Source organism: Hevea brasiliensis, chromosome 4 (genome assembly GCF_030052815.1).
Source record: "Hevea brasiliensis isolate MT/VB/25A 57/8 chromosome 4, ASM3005281v1, whole genome shotgun sequence".
Classification (NCBI taxonomy): Eukaryota; Viridiplantae; Streptophyta; class Magnoliopsida; order Malpighiales; family Euphorbiaceae; genus Hevea; species Hevea brasiliensis.
In genome coordinates this window covers 14,078,625-14,088,812 of record NC_079496.1, presented here as the reverse complement: position 1 = coordinate 14,088,812, position 10,188 = coordinate 14,078,625, and the positions used below count along the sequence as shown (strand labels likewise).

The 10,188-nt window shown below is 40.6% G+C and overlaps 1 long non-coding RNA gene across 1 annotated transcript; it reads right to left on the bottom strand.

Annotated features, from left to right (window-relative positions):
• Positions 1 to 4,159: 4,159 nt before the first annotated feature.
• LOC131179531 (uncharacterized) lies at positions 4,160 to 4,646 on the bottom strand. The gene is made up of 2 exons (XR_009148430.1): positions 4,595 to 4,646; positions 4,160 to 4,240 (listed from the first exon to the last, which is right to left on the bottom strand). It is a non-coding gene; the product is annotated as an uncharacterized LOC131179531 (long non-coding RNA).
• Between the last annotated feature and the right edge of the window lie 5,542 nt (positions 4,647 to 10,188).

The window sequence follows — 10,188 nt, the reverse complement described above, 5'->3', positions numbered from 1 at the left end:
GTGGTTAACCTGCTTTTCTCCTTCGCAGGTTGTTTATTAATGTTTGTGTAATTCTATTAACTCCTAGAATTTTCGCATGTACTAGAAATATTTATTTGTTTTGGGCACTGTAATATAATTGTCATGTTGGGCCTGTAAACTTATTATTATATGCATGTTTGTTGGACTGGATGAGGGAGCTGAGCTCCCATTTATTTTTATGACATTTGAGTATGTGGAGGGTGAGCTGAGCTCCCCAATTGATTATATATTGTGTTTACAGGTCAAGTGAGTCAAAAACTCCCCGTTGAAAGGTCCACTTTATGGCTGGACTCTATCCTATTGAATTCTTGAAATTGGGCCCAAATGGGCCTTAGAGTTGGGTTAAGGAATAGTTAGGCTTACTACAGGCCTCGGGGGCTTTAGGCTGGCCCAGGTCCTAGTGCCGGTCCGGCCCATAGGTTGGGTCGTGATAAATGTGGTATCAGAGCTTAGGCTCCAGATTCATAGGAAATAATTTTCTAAAGTGTTGGGAAGAGTCTACTAGGAGTCATATGCGGAAAATAGAGTCCACATTCGTCTTGCATTGTCATCTTTGCTTTTAGTTCCTGCCTTACATAATTGTGTGTAATATGTCATTTTGAAATTTAATGGGCTAATGTTGCTGAATTTCAGGAAAATGCGTAGAAGCAGGAGAGCTGCCACTGCACCAGAACCAGATGTGCCTGACGAGGTATCGGCACAGGATGAGGCGCCTGCCCCGAGGAGGTGGGGTAGGAGGCCTAGAGCTGCTCAAGTAGAGGAGCAGCCACTACCAGTTCAGGAACAGTCTTTTATGGCACAGGATCCCATGGACCCAATGGCAGCTACTCTAGCTGGTTTGCAGAGAACCATCGATATGATGGCACAGTATATGGTCCACCCTCCCCAACAACAGCAGTCCATCGCACCAAGAGGGGAACCTTACAAACAGATAATCAATTTCAAGAAGTTGGTGCCTGGTACTTATGATGTGTCAGACGATGCATATTGATTTTTGGATTCCTGCATGTGCAGAATGTAATTGCGATTGGTGATAAAAGACTTATAGAGTGTATGCAGCATGTCATGGGGCCTATGCCTAGACAATGGATGAATGACTACATATTACCTCGGGTGAAAGGTTTGTTATGGACCCAGTTTGTGGAACTGTTTGTCAACCGGTTTGTACTAGAAAGTTTTAGAGATCAAAAGCAGTGGGCCTGTGAGGCCTTAAGGTAGAATGGCAGGTCTGTAGATGAATATGCTACATAATTTCTGGAACTGAGCAGGTATGCCCCTACAGCAGTAGCTACATAAACTATGAAGGTGAAGAGGTTCCTAAAGGGGCTTGACAGGAGGTATGCAAACCTGGCCATGATGTCTGATCAATCTTTTGATGTGGTGGTTGATCGAGCCAGACAGATTGAGATTAGCTATGCTGTGGATGACAGCGGAAGGGCAAAGAAAAATAGAGCAGAGGGTTCTTTAGGTGTTCCCCACATGGGTTCTCCGGATAGCGGAGGCCAGAGTAATTATGGAGGAAGAAGTAGGAACAAGAAGAGTGGTTTTAGACACAAATCTCGAGGATTCAGACCAGGGTACGGATCCAATAGTGGTCATAGTTCGGGATACAGCAGTTCTGGGTCTGGTTCAGGATCCTTCTTTGCACCTTGTGCATAGTGTGGAAGAGGACATTCAGGACCTTGTATGATGGGTTTAGGAGTATGCTTCAGATGTGGCCAACAAGGTCACTTTGCTAGGGAATGCCCTGTGTTCAGCGAGCCACAGATGGGGTCACAGGGTTCTGTTGCAAATGTTCCTCGTCAGTTGTATCCTGGTGCTTCCAGCATGGCAGGCAGTCAGTTCAGTGGCCAACAGGGCCGAGGACAAGGGGGACGTGGATTTGGAGGCAGATCAGGGGGTAGAAGTCAGTATCAGGGTTCTACAACGCAGGGTAGGGGTCAAGCTCGAGTTTTCACCCTGACCCACCAGGATGCTCAGGCTTCCAATACAGTTGTGGCAGGTATTCTTCTAGTCTGTTCCTATGAGGCTCGTGTTTTGATAGATCCGGGTGCTACGCACTCATTTGTCTCCCCTGTGTTTGCCATGAGATTGGGTAGAAACCCTACAACTTTAGAATGCCCTTTGTCTGTAGCTACCCCACTTAGTGATAACATAGATGTAGACATGGTTTTTCCGGGTAGCCCAGTAGTAGTGGATGGAAAGATCCTCCCAGCAGACTTGGTTTCTCTACCAGTAATAGATTTCGATGTAATTTTGGGGATGGATTGGTTGGCAACGCATTATGCCACTTTAGACTGCAGGAACAAAAAGGTGTATTTCCACATACTTGGTGTGGAAGAGTTTAGCTTTGATGGTGATAGGAGTGTGGCTCCATATAATTTGGTGTCAACAATTAATGCTAGAAAAATATTGAGGCGATGATGTCAAGGGTATTTGGCATTGGTAAGAGATACATCTGTAGAAGGTGTTAACATGGAAAATGTTCCTGTTGTCAGAGAATTCATGGATGTCTTCCCTAAGAAGCTTCCAGGGTTGCCACCAGGAAGGGAAATAGAGTTCTGCATTGATGTTGTGCCGGGTACAAACCCCATATCAATGCCGCCTTACAGGATGGCACCACCAGAATTGAAAGAGCTAAAGGAGCAACTACAGGAGCAACTACAGGAGCTTTTGGACAAGGATTTTATACATTCGAGCACTTCATCCTAGGGCGCTCCTGTTCTATTTGTGAGAAAGAAAGATGGGTCCTTGAGGTTGTGTATTGACTATAGACAGTTGAACAAGGTGACTGTGAAGAACAAGTATCCACTTCCTCGGATCGATGATCTGTTTGATCAGCTCCAAGGGGCTAGATTCTTTTCCAAGATAGACCTGCGATCAGGCTACCATTAGTTGAGAATCAGGAATGAGGATGTGTCCAAAAGAGCATTTAGGGCAAGATATGGTCATTATGAGTTCTTGGTGATGTCTTTTGGACTCACTAATGCACCAGCAGCCTTCATGGACTTAATGAACAGGGTGTTTAGGCCATTCCTGGACCGTTTTGTCATCATATTCATAGATGACATTTTGGTATACTCTCGGACTGAGGAAGAACACGTGTGGCACTTGAGGATGGTGTTGCAGACTTTGAGGGAGCACCAGCTATATGCCAAATTTTCAAAATGTGAATTTTGGCTAGAAAGCATCTCATTCTTGGGACACGTGGTTTCTAGTGAAGGCATTCAAGTAGATCCCAAGAAAATTGAAGCTGTAACTATTGGCTTAGGCCTACAACAGTCACTGAGGTGCGAAGTTTTCTAGTTCTAGCTGGCTACTATAGGAGTTTTGAGCAAGATTTTTCTAGGATAGCGGCTCCCCTAACTAAGTTAAATCGGAAGAATGTTCCATTCATTTGGACAGATGATTGTGAGGAGAGTTTCCAGAAGCTTAAGGAGTGTCTAACCACTGCCCCGGTGTTGACACTACCGATGAGTGGTGAAGGATATACCGTGTATTGTGATGCCTCCAGAGTTGGCTTAGGGTGTGTTTTGATGCAGAATGGAAAAGTAGTGGCTTATGCTTCAAGGCAGCTGAAGAGGCATGAACAGAATTACCCCACCCATGATTTGGAAATGGCGGCTGTAGTCTTTGCACTAAAAGTCTGGAGACACTACCTGTATGGTGAAGTGAGCGAGATATACACCGACCATAAGAGTTTGAAGTACATCTTCCAACAGAGGGATTTAAACTTGAGACAGAGGAGATGGATGGAGCTTCTAAAGGACTATGATTGCACCATCCAGTACCACCCTGGGAAGGCCAATGTAGTAGCAGATGCTTTGAGCAGAAAATCTCCTGGCAGCTTGGTGCACCTATTAGCGAAGAAGAGACCGTTGATTCAGGAAGTACATGAGTTGATGGATCAAGGTCTAATCCTAGATCTTTCAGATGAGGGGGTATTGTTGGCTCATTTTTCAGTGAGACTAGACCTGCGAGATAGAGTCAGAGTTTCCCAGCATAGAGACCAACAATTGATGAAGATCATAGAAAGAGTACAGCAGGATGAAGGTGGTGAGTTTGGATTTGCTAATGATAGCGCCCTAGTGCAAGGTTCTAGGATATGTGTGCCCAATGTGGACAATCTCAGAAATGATGTCACACCCCGGCTTAGGGGGCCCCAGCTCAAGCCCCTCTAGTGAGCCTTCTTGCCAGCGTACCCTTCTAGAGGCCGGGCCTGCAACTCAAATCAGTACTGTCCGCTTTGGTGGAGTTAATCCCTTGGCCCTGCAGAGCTAGGATTCGAACCCATATCACCTCACGGTTTTACTCGCCTCTTACCAATTGAGCTGCAGCTCAATTGGTAGAAACCGCGGTGATATGGGTTCAATCTAACTGCAGGCCAAGGGATTACTCCACCAAAGCGACATCTTGATTTGAGTTCTGACCTCTCTGCAAAAACTCACTAGAAGCTTGAGGCCTAACTAGTGTGACAATAAAAAGCGCCTTTTATTGTCACACCGGCTTAGGGGCCCACTCAAGCCCCTCTATGGGTGGCCTTCTTGCCAGCGTACCCTTCTAGAGGCCGGACCTGCGACTCACAAGGTACTGTCCGCTTTGTGGAATTAAATCCCTTCGCCCTGTAGAACTAGGATTCGAACCCATATCACCTCACGGTTTTACTCGCCTCTTACCAATTGAGCTGCATAGAGGGGCTTGAGCTGGGGCCCCCTAAGCCGGGGTGTGACAATAAAAAGGCGCCACAGAATTGTACAAATTGATACACTCATCTGACCTCCTACAATGTGTACAAATTGGCATCGGGATTGATCTTCGTGCTATAGGACCCACAAAATTGTCAATTGATACACTCATCTGACCTCCTCTCCTCGGGCAAATCGAAACCTCTGCCTCTGTTCTCTACTCTGAATAACCCTGAGACCCCCTGGGTATCTTGCTCTCTGTAGCAGCTGTGCTAAACTGGCCAAGTCCAGACCCTCTCTTGTACTGCCTGTCTCTCCTAAACTACTCATCATTTCTAACTCTCTCTACTAGGGTCCTACATACTAGCTGGGTAGATGGTGGCATAGCTCCAGTGACTTGACAGAGCAATTGAGTCATTTGTTCTAGGAAGGCCTATTGTGTCCTTACTAAAGTACCCAACGATGATTCTGCTCTACTGCTACTACGCCCCTGACTAAACGCAGGTGCAGGTGCGTGACTCTCTACCTCTTCCTCTATCAGTTTTGGAGACCCGTCCTCTAACGGATCGGACGCCATCGATCCTATTAAACAGACAAAGAACAGATCTGGATTAATGTCACCTCGACTCTATCTAAAGGCCCATGCATGCGATGCAACTATTTCTTTCTATCTATCTAGGTCTAGGACCGCCTAAACCTCTGCTCTGATACCACTAAATGTGACGCCCCTTACCCGTCTATTGTATAGCCGAGCAAGAAGTGCCACATTCGGTGCCGGAGCACCCTATCTTGTCTTGTCATGTCTATTGTAAATTTTAATGTCCTTTAAATCAGGTAATTTACGTGTAGAAATTTTTTTTTTTTTATATCTTATTTTTGTGGAGACCCGAACAGATCCTCCTCTGTTTTATTAGCATCTGGCGGGTTCCACTATCACCTGTTAACATATTCATAGTCATCTCACATATTTCCATATCATATTCTCTTTTATCATATCATTCGCAACTATTTATGAGATCTCAAAATGAAGTGTCATCTATTGCATTCATATTAAAATTCATAGATAATAAATTATAAGTTTTCATTTCAAGTCCAAAATAAAATACATCATAAACTAGTAATTACATAATGACTAGACATAATGAACCAAAATACTAGGCTACACATGGGCCCTACCAAAATACAAAAGACTGATGAGGTGACTCTGATCGGTGGCAGATCTGGTCGAAACTCTGTCCGAATACTACTGTGGCGGCTGCTGATCTTCAGTACCTACGCGATGGAAAATCCAACGCGCTAAGCATAACGCTTAGTGGTGCATAATTTATAATAATAATAATTAAACAATTGAAATAATATTTACAAATCATAAATTCTGGGTCTTTTACATTTTTTTACACTTTGGAATCAATTAAAATTATTGGGGTCTTTCCTGTTTACTTATTGTATATTCAGTATTAATTAATTATTATCAATGCCCAAGAAACCTATAACAAATTATAAAAGCTGGATACAAGGGAGTATACGGGTTAGACAGCCATATGTCTACCCTGTATACATCTGTCAGGCACGAGGCCAGCTGTCGGGCACGAGACCCGCTGTCAGGCTTGTAAAGCCAGAAATAAAGTAGGCACAATGGCCAGTAAGTAGGCATATAGCCTGTAGAACAATCATAGTAGACATATATTGTCAGTTCATGATTTGCTCTATAAGCAGTACTGCTATCTGTGGTCCCTAATTGGTATACCAATTTATCCAAACTAAATAAATAAGTCTAGGTATACTATGGGTAATTAAACATTTTTAATTATTTTAGCACTATTCACTGTTACTATTTTCTAGTACTGTTCATTGGTACCATTAATTTCATATTAATGGGACATTAGTCCCAATTTACATATTCATATCATTTTTAATATTTAATTATCCTTATGAGTATTTTAATTATTATATATAGCATTTTTCCCATGAACCTTTCTTTAGGTTCATGTTGATGTGTTATTTTTATCTAGGAATTTGACTAGGTTAGGATGTCTATTTAGTCACACTTTCTTCATAACAATTGCTCCTCTATGTTTAAACTTGAATTTCAGTTTTTGAATCACTGAATTTGGAGTTATAGAACTCAAGTTATGGTCAAAATACCATAACTGGTCCCTTTGCCTCTAAGCTGTCCAGAATTTACAATTCCTGGTCAATAAACTTTGACCAGTCATTTGATCATTTTATGGTCATTTTTAGACTTAGGTTCCTTCACAAGATATGTTCCTCTATGTCTTAGGGACTCCCAGGTACAATTTCATAATTTTTCAAGCTTGGTATAGTGAGTTATGGTCAATGTATTAACCTAGACTCTCAGTCCTATAAGGGCAAAAACTAACTTCAGGGCAGTATGTTTGACCCTCTTTTTAGGGTCTTTACACTTGGAATTTGGCAAAGGTGTCTAAATCAATATTGTAGCCCTAAGTATCATGTTTCCAGATCATATTGGCACATCTCAAATGGAATTTCCTAGTGGGAGTTATGGCCAAATGAACACACGGGTATCAAATGGCATTCTGGGTTCAACTTAACATTTTCCAGATTTCAATTCCTAATTTTGGCTAATATTTTCCCTAGGATGCAATGGTTTCTAGAGCTTGGTCAAAACATAAAAATTGTTGTGCTATGTCTTATAAAACTTTTGGCACTAGTTTCACTCAATTTGCAGCTTTGGAGACCAAGTTATGGCATTTTTGCCAAAATTGGTCAAGCATACCAAAGGAACAGTATTTTGGACAATTTCTGGGTTGGCAGTTTTAGTGACTCAACTTGTGCTAACAATTTGAATTGGTTAAAGGCAAAACTGGGTTAAGTGATCCTCATGAAAAGTGTAGCCCTATGTCTAAACTTTCCATGGTTAAAATTTTAGGTCATTTGGACCAGTATAGAGAGAGTTATGACCAAATGAACACGTACTGTTCATTTGGTCATTTTCTGGGTTGGCAGTTTCAGTGACCCAATTTGTGCTAACAATTTGAATTTGTTAAAGGCAAAACTGGGTTAAGTGGTCTTCATGAAAAGTGTAGCCCTATGTCTAAACTTTCCATGGTTAAAATTTTAGGTCATTTGGACCAGTATAGAGAGAGTTATGACCAAATGAACTGTTCATTTGGTCATTTTCTGGGTTGGCAGTTTCGGTGACCCAACTTGTGCTAACAATTTGAATTGGTTAAAGGCAAAACTGGGTTAAGTGGTCTTCATGAAAAGTGTAGCCCTATGTCTAAACTTTCCATGGTTAAAATTTTAGGTAATTTGGACCAGTATAGAGAGAGTTATGACCAAATGAACACGTACTGTTCATTTGGTCATTTTCTGGGTTGGCAGTTTCAGTGACCCAACTTGTGCTAACAATTTGAATTTGTTAAAGGCAAAACTGGGTTAAGTGGTCTTCATGAAAAGTGTAGCCCTATGTCTAAACTTTCCATGGGTAAAAGTTTAGGTCATTTGGACCAGTATAGAGAGAGTTATGACCAAATGAACACGTACTGTTCATTTGGTCATTTTCTGGGTTGGCAGTTTCAGTGACCCAACTTGTGCTAACAATTTGAATTTGTTAAAGGCAAAACTGGGTTAAGTGGTCTTCATGAAAAGTGTAGCCCTATGTCTAAACTTTCCATGGTTAAAATTTTAGGTCATTTGGACCAGTATAGAGAGAGTTATGACCAAATGAACACGTACTGTTCATTTGGTCATTTTCTGGGTTGGGTTGCAGGGAAATCCGAATTTGGACAGTATTTAGGTCAAGTTTTGGACAGAATTTGGGCATGATTTCTTCATGGAAAATGGGCTATTTTGGGTCTAGTTTCACCTCCAATTGGCCTCATACCAATTGGGGTCACACAATTTTATTTATGGCCTAAAATGTACACTGCCCTCAACAAACACAACCTGCAGAAAATTGACACTTCCAAAACTCAACCTCCTCCAACTTCCTTACTTCAATTTGCATGCAATACACTTCTATAAGCAACAATCTCATCCCAATAGATCAATTTCAACATTTTACACAAAGTCCTCAACATTTACACAAACCCTAGTTTTCAAAGTTTCAAATTTACACAAACACTACACAATCAAACACCCAAACATTTCAACTAATTACACATTCTCATAGAACCATTTTTTCATCACTTAAAAGCAATAAATTTCAAGTTCCATGGCTGCCAAAAATTCAAGGGTTCTTTCCTCTAGATTTTCTTTTTGTTTTAATGGTATTTATGCTTAGCTAAACATGCTTTTCATGTTTAATAAAGAGAAGAAGAGGGATTAGTGCACTAACCTCTTGTGACCCACTTCAAACTTTAATCTTTCTTCTTCTAATGGGTATCTAAAGCTTCCTTATGGTGTGGGCTAAATTTTTTGTGAAGGGGTCTATGGGTTTTGGGGAGGAGAAAGCTTGGAAAATCAAGCTTTAAGAAGAACAAAAATGGAGGGAGGGAGACACTAAGGGAGACGGCAAGGAGGGAGAGAGAAGAGGAAGAAGAAGAGGGTTGGTGGGTTTTGTCTCTTGTGGGTATTTATATATATATATTTATGTGTACTTTATTGTTTTTAAATTTCATAAATCTATTTCCTTTCTTTTCTTTTCTTTCCTTTCTTTTCTTTTCTTTCCTTTTCTTTTCTTTTCTTTTCTTCTTCTTTCTCTTCTCATTTTTCAATTTCAAATTCATAAAATTAATTTATGTTAATTATTCTATTTCCAAATTTTAATTTGACATTTAAGTCAAAATTCACATCTATGGGTGAAATGACCAAAATGCCTTTCATGGTGCATATCGGGTTATTTTTATTATTTTTGTACCAAATAAATAAATTCTCTAAATTTTATTTTATTTCTCAAAATTTTTCCTATATTTTTTTAATATTTATTTCATTAATTTATGCCTCCTCACTATAGTTTAAGTGTAGTTCCAGACATTTTTATTGTCCGTACAGACATTAGTCATCAGAACAGTAAAATGTACGGACTACCTTTGGTGAGGACGTTACAATTCTTCCCCTCTAAATAAAATTTCGTCCTCGAAATTTACACAGTGTAATTAATCGAGGGACCGCTATCTCCTTGTCTTTTCACCTTTTTGTGTTATAATACTTTACTTTTTTTTTTTTTTTTTTAGTCTGTCTTATTAATCCTTGTTCTACAATCTTATCCTTATCTGGATTTACTATTGGGAATACGTAGCTCTACACAATAGTCCTAAGTCGGTACTGTAATCTGCAGCTTACAGTACAAACATTAAGAGCATTGCATAGTTACTACGGTATATCCCAATAAACTAACTCTTTTTTTTTTTTTTTTCAACCAGTTCTGTACTCATCTTCTTTCATCTCATATACAGCCTCCTTCTCATTTCCATCTATTATCTTTAACACGATCCTTTTCGGTTGATAGTCTACAATCACTTGGTGACCTAAAGGGTTGGTGACAAGTATGTCATCT